General features: G+C 44.2%; 1 protein-coding gene across 6 annotated transcripts in view; it reads left to right on the forward strand.

Annotated features, from left to right (window-relative positions):
- Positions 1-16,351, forward strand: part of LOC126262307 (uncharacterized) — a 231,160-nt gene that overhangs the window by 168,378 nt on the left and 46,431 nt on the right. The gene's annotated exons all lie outside the window — the stretch shown is intronic.

Here is a 16,351-nt window from a genome sequence, read left to right on the forward strand (position 1 = left end):
TACCATAAGCTGAAATATTTAAGAAATGGCGTGTGCAGGACTTGAAATTAGAAACGAGTACTTCCACGTGGTGAGTACTGTGTGAGTCTCAATCTGTGTATGAGACAAAGGATAAAGAGAAGTACTCGTCCATGGTATCAATTGAGGACTCACGTGTGTGATGAATATGTTCTTAATATTACTTTGCGTGATATGATTCCGTGTGACGCTAGATTCAAACTCTGAGAGAGAAGCAAGGTGAGTCGGCCTTCTATCCAGCAACGCCAGCCACTTGGCTTGCATTGCACAGGAAGACGTGCATATATCTCCAGAGTTCATAGTAGGAAAGTAGAATTACAAAGTGGGGTAGTGTCGTGTGAAACTGGGATAAATACTAATTGAAGTGGGAAAGCTGAAAGTGATAGTGTTGTGACTATTTATTGTATTGTATTCCATGTTGTAGTGTGGTGTATGTCATGTAATTTGGGTATGTGTGGTTTGCATGGGAGAGTAGCAAGGTAGTTTCAAAAGATTAGTGGGTTATGCTTGTTCCTTCTATACCGCTCGATCTGGAGGAAAGTTTCGTGATGATGATTGTGAGAGTCGAAGTGTGAGATACAATAAAAGATCCACCATCCTATCCAGAAAGTGCGCTGTAGCGTTAAATAATTACGAGACCATAAGGTAGAGAATCATAAATGTAAAGCCATGCCCACTGGGCGGAATTTCTCATGTGTTATTGTTGTAGGTTATAGAATTTGTGTGTTTAGGTTATAGAATTTATCGGAATAAATAAGATAGCGAAAAGAAAAAGATTGGTGGACTTTTCCTTCGAATTGTATGTTGTCATGATGTCCCGAATTTATAATGTGTGCGCCATTCATATTCAGTGCGGTGGCCACGTGTTGATAAAAGCCGTCAAATAAAAGACAAAAAGAAAATGTGGTATTGCCAGTCCGTAGTGAACAGTCAGAGTTCTGTAAATCACTGATAGTCAGATGTGCGTTTCCGTTGCGTATTATTCATACAGGAGGATAATTTGTAACTTAATTGTGAGTACGAGAGTTCATGTTACTCGATAAATAAGAATGAATCCACTCGCTTGGCAGACCACTCATCTTGCAGGCCTGACTGCTTGATGCCACAGTATGAGCAAGGCATGCGGGTGCCTCTCAATAGATACTTAGTAAGACACCTACGGTGCTTGGCAGAGGGTACCCTGTACCACTAATAGTCATTTTCTTTCCTGTTACACTCGCAAACAGACCAATGGAAAAACGACTATCTATATTTTTCTGGATGAGCCCCAATTTCTCGCATCTCATCTTCTTGGTCCTTACGCGCAAAATATGTTGTTGGCAGTAGAATCATTCGGCATTCAACTTCAGATGCCGGTTCTCTAAATTTTCTCAATACTGTTCTCCGGAAAGAACGTCGCCTTTCCTCCAGGGATTCCCATATGAGTTCATCTACCGGTAACAAATGTAGCAGTCCGCCTCTGAAATGCTTCGATGTCCTCCTTCAATCCGATCTAGTATGGAACCCAAACACTCGAGCAGTATTCAAGGATAGGACGCTCAAGCATCCTATATGCGGTTTCCTTTACAGATGAACCACACTTTTCTAAAAATTCTCCCAATAAACCAAAGTCGACCGTTCACCTTCCCTACCATGCTCGTTCCATTTCATATCGCTTTGCAACGCTACGCCCAGATATTTAAGCGACGTGACTGTCAAGAAGTACACTACTAATGCTGTAGCCGAGCATTACAGGTTTGTTTTTCCTACTCATCCGCATTAACTTACATTTTCCCACATTTCTAACTAGCTGCCATTCATCGCACCAACTAGAAATTTGGTCTAAGTCGCTTGTATCCTCCTACAGGCACTGAACTTCGACACCTTACGTACACCACAGCGTCTCCAGCAAACAACCGCAGATTCCTGCCCATTCCGTCTGCCAAGTCATTCATTTATATAGAGAACGACAGCGGTTTTATCACACTTAAGAAGTCTTCGAGCCGCTGACGTATCTGTGAACTTATTCCGTATGTTCGTACATTCGTTAACGGCTTGCAATGGGGCACCGTGTCAAATGCCTTCCAGAAATCTAGAAATATGGAATCTGCCTGTTGCCCTTCATCCTTAGTTCGCAGTATATCATGTGAGAAAAGGGCAAACTGGAGTTTCACACGATGCGTTGCGGTCTAAATCCATGCTGATTCGTGGACATAAGCTTCTCAGTCTCAGGAAAATGTAGTCGAACTGAGAATATGTTCAAGGATTCTGCAGCAAACGGAAGTTAGGGATATTGGTCTATAATTTTGCGGGTCCGTTCTTTCACCCCTCTTGTCTACAACAGTCACCATTTTTTTTTTCCAGTTGCTTGGGACTCTGTGCTGGGTGAGAGATTAACGATAAATGCAAGCTAGGCAAGGGACCAATGCCGTAGAGTACTCTTTGTAAAACCGAATTGAGATTCCATCCGGACCTGGTGACTTATTTGCTTTCAAATCTTCCAGTCTTTTCTCTGCGCCAGGGATGCATATTACTGTGTCGTCCATATGGGAGTCTATCCTATGGTCTAAAGACGGTATGTTTGTACGATTCTCCTGCGTGAACAGTTTCTTGGACGCGAAATTCAAAATTTCGACTTTCGTTTTGCTATCATCAGCTGCCACACTAGACTGGTCAACAGCGACTGAGTGCAAGCCTTGGACCCGCTTAGCGTTTTTGCGTAGGACCAGAATTTTCTCGGCTTGTTAGCCAGATCTTTTGCTAACGTATAACGGTGGTAGTTGTATGCTTCGCGCAGAGATATTTTCACAGGCGCAAGAATCTCTACTAACCTTTGCTTGTCATTTGTACGTTCTCTTTTGAACCGAGAGTGCTACAGCCACTGCTTCCTCAGCATCTTCCGAACTTCGTTATTAAGCCATGGTGGGTCTTTTCCATTCTTTATCAATTTACTAGACGCACAACTCTCCACACCACGATTTACAATCTTCTTGAACTTTGCCCATAATCTCTCTACGTCCATCTTACTGGAACTAAGTGACGTCAATTCACTCTCTAAGTGAAATGCTAACAACTGTTTATCTGCTGTAACTAGGAGAAACACTCTCCTAGCCTTCTTGACTGATTTATTAACTTTCGTAACCATAGTTGCCGTAGACATCACGATCGTTAATCCCCGTTTCTACACTGACACTGTCGATATTCGTAACTACAATGTCTAAGATATATCCATTGCGTGTGGGCTGCCGAGCTAGCTGCTCGAGACACTTTGCAGAAAACCTGTTCAAAAGTATTTAACACGACTGTCTGTCTGTACCCCCGCAATGAATCCATAGACACCCCAGCCCATAATTGGTATGTTAATATCGCTTCCAACTAGTATTGCATGATCTGGGGATTCACGCGCTACTGACCGTAGGCATTATTTGAGTGACTCCAGAACTGTCACAGCGGAATCAGGTGGCAGGTAAAAACATCCAACAATTAACTTGGTTTCAGCTACACCTGCTATACGCGACCAGATAACTTCACTGTCGCTCTCCACTTCGACCTAAATAGAAATAATAATTTGTCAACTGCAATAAACACTCCCCCTCCTATCGCTTCTATCTCTCTTTCCGGTATATGTTCCACGACTCACTAAACGTCTCAGAACTTTCCACTTCGGGTTTCAGCCAACTCTCGGTCCCAAGAATAATTTGAGCACGTGTGCTTTCCTGGAGGGCAGTGTCCGCCCCGGTAGCTGAGTGGTCAGCGTGACAGACTGTCAATCCTAAGGGCCCGGGTTCGATTCCCGGCTGGGTCGGAGATTTTCTCCGCTCAGGGACTGGGTGCTGTGTTGTCCTAATCATCATCATTTCATCCCCATCGACGCGCAGGTCGCCGAAGTGGCGTCAAATCGAAAGACCTGCACCAGGCGAACGGTCTACCCGACGGGATGCCCTAGCCACACGACATTTCCATTTCCTGGAGGGCAGTAAATTCGGGAACTTCGTTACGAATACTTCGACAGTTTATTCATTAAATTTTGACAGTCGAAGTGTCTTTATTCTTAAAGCGGTCTGTTTTCCCTTGCTGCCTATCGACTGGCGAGCGTTCATCAGAGTACGTCAAACTACAGCCCTGCCTAAGAAAAATCCCTCATGTGCACTGTGTTACCCGAGCAGCTGCTTCCTTCGTGTAGTGCACCCGTGACCTACATGGACAGCTCTAATAAGAATGATACGTTGTAAGAGTTTCATTGGGTATAGCAATTGTGCAATGCAGAGCTGAATATTTTTTTTGTGACCCGAGGATGGTCAGATTCATGATCGAAATGATTTTCTTTAATAAAAATAAGAAATACAGCTGTATATTACGCGATAAAGATTTTTTAAGGTTTATCAAAGCTGTCCAGCACACAAAATATTTAAATTTTATTTATCTTTCGTCACTTTGAAGAAAATTGGTGTTCTTATTCCTTGCAAAGTTTAAAGTTATGCCGAACTTCGGTGGGAGTATTGGCTGATATGTGGTCTCGTTCACGATCAATGGTCTCAGAAGATTGGGAACCACTGGCTTAATGGAAATAGGATGGAAATGAAATAGTTACAGTGGCAGTATTCGTAAACAGTCACGGAGTATGTGTTGCAACGTTTAGGGCACAGAACTCTCAGCCTGAAGTTAACGAGGATTAGATCGTCTTACGTCTATCCTGGGTTGCATGTTAAATGTTACACGGTTTTTCTAATCCACTTTCGTGCGATAGCAGAGCACGTGCTATTTTATAAGAACACGGCAGAGAGCTCCCCAGTCGTTCTCTAGTTGAGATATTACTACGTCGGTGAACGGCGAAACGCTAAACTCTGACCTTCCTGGTCAACAGTTATTCGCGTCTGCTAGCATCATCGTCGTAATTGACAGTGAATTGAGCCATTCATGCCTAATAAAAGTCTGGCAAGACCGTAGACTTCATACATCGCTGCTAACAAGGTATTTTAAGATACTACGAACTACACGGCTGCCAGTGTCGTTAGGTGTCTTCGTTATGTCGATTAGACAGCTACCGAAGGGTCGCGTATTGGAGCCCTGTACGTACGCTGTGTGTGTGATGTGCCGTGATGCCTTCCAATAGCGAGCTGCGTAACGCTAACCGTAAGACAAGCTTGCAACGGTGCCACTATATTGTCTGATACCTTTAAGTACTTTCACATTCGGAAGACTCCTCCTTGTCGGTACCCCATTCATGACGTCATCTCGTACTTGGTGCTCTGATAGGATTTATTCGCGTTGCCCAGGCGTGACAGCTTCTGTGTTCTTTAATACGGGTGATGATGCTGCCTTAAGTAGTTCTTCTGTACACGGATCAAGCTGCAGTAGCGGATCATGCACTGGGGCCAGGAAACCGCCAACGTCGATTCTCTTGTACTGTAGTTTATCAGGGTGTAATCATTACTATGCGAGGATGTACAGTTACGTCGTAGAAATTCAAAAATAAAGAAACAGCTTTGAAGGTAAATTATGAGGACTGAAATTAGATCAGTTGTGGGCCATAATGCTAAATGCAAACAGCACCAACTCTTTTGCAGTAGAAGCTCCATGACAAACGCCGGTCCGTTTAGGTGTTCTGTGGCAGTGCTCACGGTCGACTAGAGATAGTTTTGGTTTAGTTTTAGTTATGTCATCTTCCGTAGATCATTTTCCCGATTATTTTATCGACATGATGTGGAACAAGTCAGATTACAAGATATATATACATACATGAATAGTGCTAATATTAATATTACGGAAATTTTTAGTTCTACACATGCAACTACATTTAGAGGTAATTTTTTTATCCATTTCTGAAACAGAAACTCGTCCATTGAGTAGGAGGAGTTGTCCAAAAGAAATGATTTTAAGCTAGATTTAAAACTTGATCTGCTACCTGCCAGACACTTTGTTGTTGGGCGAATGATCAAAGATTTTTGTTGCTGAATAATGTACTCCTTTCTGAGCAACTGACAGCTTCAATAATGGGTAGGAAAGGTCATTTTTCCCTCTAGTGGTGTACGTATGAACATCACTGTTCTTCTCGAATTGAGATGGATTATTTGTAACGAATTTCATTAGCGAATATATGTAATCTGATGGTGCAGTTAAAATACCTAACTCATTGAAAAGGTGCCTACATGACGTCCTTGGGTGAACACCACTAATTATTCTCATTGCTGTCTTTTGTGCAATCAATACTTTACGTCTAAGTGGTGAGTTACCCCAGAAAACTATTTCATAAGTCATTATTGAGTGAAAATATGCAAAGTGCGTCAGGAGGCTGATCTGTTTATTGCCAAGACTAGCGATTATACGAAGAGCGAAAGAATCTGAACTTAGTTGTTTGAGAAGCTCAATAATATGCTTCTTCCAGTTCAAGTTCTCATCAATGTGAACACCCTGGAACCGCGCGGCCGCTACGGTCGCAGGTTCGAATCCTGCCTCGGGCATGGATGTGTGTGATGTCCTTAGGTTAGTTAGGTTTAATTAGTTCTAAGTTCTAGGCGACTCATGACCGCAGAAGTTCAGTCGCATAGTGCTCAGAGCCATTTGAACCATTTTTTTGTGAACACCCAAAAATTTGGAGAAACCTACCCTGTTAACTGAGCCCTGTTGATATGCTACATCAATTGTCGGTATGACTCTATTTGGTGTACAGAACTGGAAAAAGTGTGCTTTTTCAAAATTAAGGGACAGTCCATTTTGTGACAACCACTTAATAATTCTTTGAAATACATCCTTAACAATATATTCAGCTGCTTTTTCTGGAATGGTATTTATTATAACAGTCGTGTCATTTGCAAAAAGTACTAGTTCCGCTTGCTGAACGTTAAGTGGGAAGTCATTCACATGAATAAGGAACAGCAGAGGACCTAAAATTGAACCCTGTGGGACTCCCTTTGTGATGACTCTCCATTCACTAGAATTTACCACCCTCCCAACATTATTTGTGCTATTCAGCACAACTTCTTGCTTTCTGTTCATTAAGTATGATTCAAACTAGCTGTGTGTATAGCCTTAAATTCCATAAAACCAGAGTTTTTCTAAGAGTGCGACATGATCCACACAGTCAAATGCCTTGGAGAGATCACAAAAAATACCAACTGGCTATAATTTGTTATTTAGGGCTTGTACTATTTTATGGGTATATGTGTAGATAGCATTCTCAGTCGAGTAACCCTTCCGGAATCCGAACTGTGACATGCTGAATAAATTATTTTCACTTAAATGTGAGACTAGTCTTGAATACATAACTTTTTAGAATATTTTAAAAAATGAATTCAGCAATGAGATTGGTCTATAATTATTTAAGTCACTCTTGTCCCCTTTCTTATGAAGAGGTTTGACAATTGCGTATTTCAGTCTGTCTGGAAAAATTCCCGCCGGCCGGTGTGGCCGTGCGGTTAAAGGCGCTTCAGTCTGAAACCGCGTGACCGCTACGGTCGCAGGTTCGAATCCTGCCTCGGGCATGGATGTGTGTGATGTCCTTAGGTTAGTTAGGTTTAAGTAGTTCTAAGTTCTAGGGGACTGATGACCACAGATGTTAAGTCCCATAGTGCTCAGAGCCATTTGAAAAATTCCCTGTACCAGCGAAGTCAGCCGTGGGCAGTGCTCAGATGACGTCACAACCTTTTTCTATTCTAGTTTTTGGCTTCTGCCTATCCAGATATTCAGGTAATTACATCGATATGGACGTACTTACCGTTTCATATTCATTTATTATGTCAATTGTGACCTATCGATAGATTTCACTATTTCTTAATTACATATTATCACTCAAAATATCACAAAAGGATAAAGTTTCTTACTAAGATTGGCAATCATATTTTATTCGGGTAAATTTTATGGGGTGAATCAGCGGACATAAATGACTAATCGAGCAAGAGATTAACACTGTACGCACATAACCAATTATAAAATCTGGTGTCCACCTCTGGAATCAGTCGAGTATTATTGCGGTTTCTGAGGATCTATGTCTTCACATCTTGGAATTTAGATATGAAAGCCCTTGGCTTGAAAGTACATTGCGCAACAAAATTAAAGTATCGCTTTTTCGGAACCCCATATTTATCCTCCATTCCGACGCATAACTTTGATTTGTCTCGAAGGTGCCCCTACAGTCTTCCTCTGTAATAGTGCAAAAGCGGGGCGCCCTGCAACGTCATCATCTGGTTCGGCGACGCCTCAGACAGCAAGGTGTCGACAGATGCTGAAAGAAGGCTTCAGCGCAGAAGTTCATGTGAGCTGTAAGCTGGGTTAATGACGTCACATCGACACCAAATTTCGTCACAATTCTGTCCAACGTCACCGTGGACGGGTCACACGATGAGAAGGCTGCTACGCCTCCCCTTACCCATATTTCGTCCCTTCTTTTGACGTCTCTGCGATGGAAATCAGAACCGCGACACACGGCGGTGAAGTCACGTGGTTTTCTTATGGATTGCTAGGAAAACATTTCGGACACACCGCCGCTCAGAGTCTACACGAAAAGGCCTCAGAGAGTGGCATAAAAGCGTCAATGAAACCACCCCCTTCCTATGGGGCGTTGATTCCCGCACTGTTGAAAACGACAGTTCGAAGTCCGATGAGCAGGAGGACGACGCTCTTGACAACGTTCGCCACTGCTGCCAACCCCTGGGCGGTTCAACCCTACTATAAGTACAACGTGGGCTGCAACCCGTTGAACGTGATCTGACCCGTCTTTTTGCTCCGGTATACAGGATGGAACTACTGGAGACTGTTGAAAACTGTTCGACGAGGTCTGAACGTGATCCGAAGCAGTCTGTTTCGCTTCTTCCTGTGGCGGATCAGAGTGGGAGGTGGGGGGGGGGGGGGGGAGACAGAGAGAGAGAGAGAGAGAGAGAGAGACAAACATGTGCGTGAATAAAACAGTAAAGAGTCTTTCGGCAAAACCGTCGGTGCCAACTGCGAACCATTACTGAGCACGTTACAAATGTACCTTTCATACCTTTCAGAAACTTCGACACACATCAGCATCGCGGCTGCTCTAGCACTGAGGTTTAGACATCCCCTGAAACACTCCTTAGATGAGGTTTTCCTGCCTTCAGGAGCCACAGAGCATCCGCGAGGCTGAAAGTGCGTCGAAGTTTCGGACAGGTCTGTCCGCTCAAAACTGGCTCTAAGCACTAAGAGACTTAACATCTGAGGTCATCAGTCCCCTAGACTTAGAACTACTTCAACCTAACTAACCTAAGGACAGCACACACATCAATGCCCGAGGTAGGATTCGAACCTGCGACCGCAGCAGTAGCGCGGTTTCGGACTGAAGCGCCTAGAACCGCTCGGTCACAATGGTCAGCACTCTGTCCGCATTCTGAAACACCGAACACTGCAACTACATTGGCACCCCTCATACGAAAACCAACAATCCACCCATTTTCAAAGTCACTTGGCTCCGACATAGTGCGCTCACTACTAGACAGAACACTGTTCTGATCAGGACTGAAGCTTGCAACGTATTGAGGACATTGGGCAGGTGTCGTTCGCAGTCAGATACAACAACGCGACCTGCAGGCTTGGTTATACCATATGCATCCATGTTGAAGCACGCAATCCCGTGGTGTTTCAGTATTTTTGTCCATCTCCTGCATTGTTCCTTTATAAGAGTATGATCAGTGATCAAGGAAGTTCGACGGGATATCATTCTTTGAAATAATTTGCGGAGATTACTCATGAGTGAAAGTGGTCAAACCTTTTTTTGGGGTTTGACGGGTTATTTATTAGTAAAGCTGCAACCCTAGCTTTCCCCCACATCTTCGACATTTTCCCGTGTGAGACGCAGCCGTTGCTTAAGTTCAGGATCCACTCTTTTGTTTCTCGCCAAAACATTTGTTGACGTTCATTGAAAAGATAGATATTTCCATTACCTTGTAGTTAAAATGAGCTGCCAGGTAGTCAGTCTCTTCTGTGTGTCTTCACAGCGTTATGTTATCAGAACTGATGTTCATTTTCCCGTTCAACAATGACCGATGCTGTCTGGTCTGTTGTGGTTTGGAATGCCTCCTGACGTGCACTTATATAATTATTGAAGCATGTCACCAGCTTCCATGTGTTATGGCTGTTTTCTTCATGTCCAGCTGTCACTAGCTCCCACTACTTCTCTCTTGTAGAATACAACAGAAGGCAACGTCATTGAGCCAAAAAACAACCGTTCCAAATGTTCTAAGTCCATCTATTGTAACATCTGGGAACATACTCTGAGCTGCCGGCCGGAGTGGCCGAGCGGTTCTAGGCGCTACAGTCTGGAACCACGCGACCGCTACGGTCGCAGCTTCGAATCCTGCCGTGGGCATGGATGTGTGTGATGTTCTTAGGTTAGTTAGGTTTAAGTAGTTCTAAGTTCTAGGGGACTGATGACCTCAGAAGTTAAGTCCCATAGTGCTCAGAGCCATTTGAACCATACTCTGAGCTCAAACGTAACGAGCTAATCTGCACGGCTTCCAAAACCATCGGTCATGCCAAACAGAATTTGCGCTTTCCTCCCACAATATCCTAAAAGTCATAAATTAAAGCAGTCAGGTAGCCGTTGAATTTCTTGTATTGCAAAGCTCATTTTACTGAGATACATACGAACGCTTCTTAATGAAAGGATAGTAATAAGGGGTATCAAACGAAATTTGTGTCTGGCTTAAGAATTTCTTGGTAATCAGATTAAAGAGTCATCGATAGGTATGTAAGCCACTTGAGGCGGGCCTCAGGAAGTCTGTAGGGACCTTTGCTGTTCATAGTGTGTATTAGTAATAATCTTAGAATTGTTGCACGTGATGCAGTTACCTCTAATGAACTACTACCCAAACAAAGCAACACAGATATTCAGTCAGATCATGATAAGATTGCAAAGTGCTGCAAAAGTTGGCAACTTTTTCTTCATATGTTCAGAAATGTGAAACTGTGCACGACACAAAACGCAGAAAGTAGTGAGTATCCTGTGATCACAATATGTCACAGTTGGAAACAGACAACTCGTACAAAACCTGTGTGCAACAATTTGCGAGAATATGAAATTGGACGAGCTCATAAGCTGAGTAGTAGCGAAAGCAGACGTTCGTTCAGTGACAGGATACTGAGAAAATACGGTCAGTTTACAAGGGAATTGCTTACGACACACTCGTGTGATCCAACCTAGAATATTGCTCAAGACTATCAGACTCACACTGGAAAAACAGAGGGCATTGAATATATGCTAAGGTCAGCACGAATGGTAAGCAGGTTTGTTTGACCAATGGGAGACTGCCACGGAACTACTAAACATCTTGATCTGGAAGACGTTTGAAAATAGACGCTAGCTATCCAGTGAAACCCTACGTACAAAGTTCCAAGGACCAATGTTAAGTGAGGAATGTAGTAAAACACAAAAAACTTTTATCTTCCTACGTTTTCCTCCCAGATTAAACTAATTACATCAGACACAGACGCATATAATTAATCATTCTTCTTGCCCATGAAACAGGAAGTAACCATAATACATGATAGAATAGGAAGTGCCCTTTACCATGCACTTCAGTGATTGATGTGGATGCAGAGGAACCGCTGCATCTACGAGGTTTCTGTCCTTATGTCATATTTCAGAAGGACAATCTTGGGCCACATATTTTGAGGAACATGCAAACCGCCTTCGAAGAACAGTGGATATTATTTTTTTCTCTGTCCCGCACGTTCGCCTGTCAGTCGTCCATGGAAAATAGCATTTGTAGATTTAGAGAAAGCTTTTGACAATATTGGCTGGAATACTCTCTTTCAAATTCTAAAGGTGGCAAGGGTAAAATACAGGGAGGGAAAGGCTATTTACAATTGGTACGGAAACTAAATGGTAGTCATTAGAGTCTAAGAGCATGAAAGGGAAGCAGTATAGGGAAGGGAATGAAACAGGGCTATAGACATCACCGATGTCATTGAAACTGTATACTGAGCAAGCAGAAAAGCGAACAAAAGAAAAATTTGGAGTGGGAATTACAATTCATGGTAAAGAAATAAAAACTTTGAGGTTTGCCGATGACACTGTAATTCAGCCAGAAACAGCAAAGGTCCTGGAAGAGCAGCTGAACGGAATGGACAATGTCTTGAAAGGAGGATATAAGATGAACATCAACAAAAGCAAAACGAGGGTAGTGGAATTAGATCAGGTGATAATGCTGTAGGCATTAGATTAGGAAATGAGACCCTTAAAGTAAGAGATGAGTGTGCTGTTTGGGAAGCAAAGTAACTGATGATGGTAGAAGTAGAGAGGATGTAAAATGTAGACTGGCTATGGCAAGGAAAGCTTTCCTGAAGAAGAGAAATTTGTAAACAGCGCGTATAGATTTAAGTGTCAGGGAGTCTTTTCTCAAAGTATTTGTATGGAATGTAGCCGTGTATGGAAATGAAACATGGATGATAAATAGTTTAGACTGGAAGAGAATACAAACTGTCGAAATGTGGTGCTACAGAAGAATGCTGAAGATTACATGGGTAGATCACTTAACTAATGAGGCGGCACTGAGTGGAATTGGGGAGAAGAGATAGGTTGGTAGGACACATTCTGAGGCGTCAAGGGATAACCAATTTAGTATTGGAGGTAAGCGTGGAGGGTAAAAATCGTAGAGGAGGACCAAGAGATGAATACACTAAGCAGATTCAGAAGACTTTAGGTTACAGTAGTTATTCGGAGATGAAGAGGCTTGCACAGGATAGAGTAGCATGGAGAGCTGCATCAAACCAGTCTCTGGACTGAAGACCACAACAACATCATATGGCTGATCGGTAACATGTTCGTCACGGCCCTCCAGCAATGTTAGTTGATGCTGTTTGAAGAAACAAACTAGCTATGTAGGTACAGGAACATGTGGAGGCCCACTTTGCTTCCTATCACGACGATTAGAGGCCTCTGATTGCGACATCGACAGATCACACCATACGAGACTTTAGAGTTAACAGCAACGATTTATTTAGCCTTTTGAGTAGTGCTGTTTATTTTGGGTTTGCTTTGTAGAGCAGACTTTTGCTCTAGATATTTTTTTTGTTTTTCTTGTTTATATTTAGGTGTACACCGCAACTTTAGTAGCACCACAGACGGGTAATTTTATCTGTTGCAGAGGTCTGTCTGTTTTTTCTTTTTGTTTTTCAGTTATTCCTTACTGCTTTGATTGTACATTTGTTGCGATTTGATGCGGTTTTACATTGTACGAAATGGATAAGCAGCGTGCTTGTTGTGTGCGGACGCACGCAGAATTGCCCGCTGTCAGCAAACGACTAGAATATGCGTTAGTCACTGTTGACAGTTGGCAGGTAACTGCTCTAAACAGCAACGACATTGGGGCACCAGTGGCGAAAGCTGCGATACCTTGTGTGCCGTTGGAATTCCTTGGAATTCTTGACGTGTTCCGAGCTCTGAAGTGGTTTACACCAACGGCTCGATCGCTGATTGTCATGTTGGCTTCGCCTACGTCCACAGAGACCATTATGAACAGAGTTCCTTGCCCGATGGCTGCACTGTATTCACTGCAGAGCTGGTGGCCATCTCTCGTGCACTTCAGTATATCCGTTCATGCCCTGGGGAATCGTTTCTTCAGTGTACTGACTCCTTGAGCAGCATACAAGCTATCGACCAGTGCTACCCTCGCCATCCTTTGACAGCGTCCATCCAGGTGTCCGTCTATGCCCTGGACCGGTCCCGTCGTTCAGTGGTGCTTGTGTGGACCACAGGACACGTCAGTAACCCAGGCAATGAACTTGCCGACAAGCTGGCCATACGGTCTACGCGGGAACCGTTTTAACGGATTGTCTGCGCAGTCGAGGATTTTGTTCTTGGGGTAACTTTTCATGAGAGTCTTGTAAATACCTGTATTGGACAAATAGCTCATTCAGTCAGATGCTACACTGTACGTTTATCAGCTCGAGGTACTGATGAGGTACGACAGCAGCTAAACTCGAGAACCGTCTGACAAATAAATCGAAATCAGTCATCAGAGTGCAAAGTCTCGGAATCTCGCACGTAACTCATGATGAAATGATTGAATTATTGTCTGGTCCACAAACGATTGCCCTGAGTTTCAGTAAATATTCCATGTAATGCACTTGAAGCTGATGTTCCCATGGGATTAATTTTTGTTTGATAGCATCAGCCTTGTCCACCGTATCCGTTACCAAATAATTCTCCCCTCGCATTAAAAGAATTAATGATTCTTGACCGCCAATACGAGATGTACGTTTCTTCTCTGCGGCCTCCCGGCGTCCGCTTGCGTCACCTGCTTCAGCAGCTGCAGTTCACACTTCCTGCCACCTTCCGAATGGGCGAGAGCCCGTCACCACCTTGGCTTCAGGCACAGGTTTGTGTTCATTTTGACCTCAGCTCGTTCCCGAAGCATTCATTTCCCGAGCTGATCTGTCGCTTCAAATTTCTCGAACTTCGCTCACAACTTGCCGATAGCATATTTTTGTACACTGATGGTTCCAAGTTCGCCCACGGTGTTGGCTGTGTTTTTGTCGTCGGGTATGATAAGTTTCGATACCGGCTTCTCGACCAGTGCACAGTTTTTACCGCAGAGCATTTTGCCCTCTATTAGGATGTTCACTACGTCCGGAGGCACCAGCTCACTCGCTGTGTGATCTGCTCTGACTCCCTCGGTGCCCTTCAGAGTCTAGATGATCAAGATTCAGTCCACCCCATCGTTCGACGGATCCATGACTGCCTCCATTTGTTCCCGGGTGGGGAGCCCAAGTGATGTTGATGTGGGTTCCTGACCACGTTGGTGTGCCTGGGAATGACGCTGCTGATGCTGCAGCCAAGGCCGCAGTCCATCTCGGTCGGCCCGCCTCTTACTCTGTTCCCTCGCAAGACATATGTACTTTTCTCTATTGGCGTATCACGTCACTTTGGCATGACCATTGGTACTCCCTTCGTGGGAACAAACTCAGAGAAGTCAGACTTCTCCCAACAGCCTGGTCGACTTCCTCTCGGCCGTCTCGCCGTGAGGAAGTAATGTTAGCTCGGTTGCCGCCTTAGTCACCGCCACTTGTTGAGTGGCGACCCTGCACCCAGCTGTCCTTTCTGTAGCCAGCCAGTAACAGTCAGACATTTCCTGGTCCTCTGCCCCTATTTTAGCCACTTACATCTCAGGGTCGGGCTGCCGCCCTTCTTGGCGGACATTTTAGCGGATGAGTTGCGAGCCGTGGCTCGCATTTTAAGTTTTTTAAAAAGCAGTAATATGACAAGAGATTTGATTTCTACTTGGTGACTCCGGTGTCGTGTCGACGTCTTTTAGACACTCTTCCGTAACGTCTTGATGTTTTAGATTTGTTTTTTCTTCCTTTCTGTATTAGACCTCGAAACGGTTTTTCACCCTCGCACCCTAACCCCCCCCCCCAAATAAAAAAAGTCTTAATGAATTCGAATAATTGGCCATGTCGGACACGAAAGATTTCGTCACTATTCTATTTATCCTTAAGTCCATTGTTTCCCTAATGGACAACTTAAGCTCAGCCAGCACTCACTCTCGCTCGTCAGAAGACAAATGCATCATATCATCTTTGTGGCTGGTGTTGTAATGATGTTGCAGTAGATGGTTTTCCATCTCATGATAGTGCGATGACCCATTAAGCACATGCATGGCCCTCAAACCGTACGAAAAGCAAAGCAGTTCCTATTCAGCATTGAGTGATGTGGCTTCTCCAGTTTTTCTTGTTTGGGAGAAATGCTTAGACCCCGTGGTATTCCTAATGCAAGACATAAATCTAATTTACCACAGCTGGTATTGTTAGCAAACTGTGCCAAGCCGACTGCCTTGCTCTGGCAGGCTGCAGCCTTTTCCTGTTCCTCCAACGCGCCGCTGCACTCGGAGCACGGCCGCAGTGCTCACGCTCGAGGAGCGCTTTTTGGCCAGGCCTGCACTAGGTCGGTGGTTGTATCCGGATATGCCGTCACCCAGGCGAGCAGGCGCTCTAAGCGTGCTGCGCGCCACGGACGCAGGCCAATGGTGAAAGCATTATACTACGGGGAACATTCACGTCACCTCCCATTCGACCTGTGGTAGTAGTCGAAGGCACTACGGTCTTTGTGAACATTATTGCGTGCCACCTGTATCCGTTCAGGCTCGATGTCTTCTCCAACAGCAATGGCACATTCCAGCAGGATAACGATCCTTTGTTACAAGTCCAGACTCGTGCTGCAGTGATTTGAGCAGTGTTGATAGTAATCTCATGTTGGTGTATTGGCCACGAAATTCGCCTGATCTGATCTCAGTGTAACACATCTGGTATGCTGTCAGGTGCCACCTCTGCACCTACAAACCGCTGTCCCATAATTTACGGAACTGCATGTGCGGTGACATTTGGTGTCACTTATCTG

This window comes from Schistocerca nitens, chromosome 6 (genome assembly GCF_023898315.1).
Source record: "Schistocerca nitens isolate TAMUIC-IGC-003100 chromosome 6, iqSchNite1.1, whole genome shotgun sequence".
Taxonomy (NCBI): domain Eukaryota; kingdom Metazoa; phylum Arthropoda; class Insecta; order Orthoptera; family Acrididae; genus Schistocerca; species Schistocerca nitens.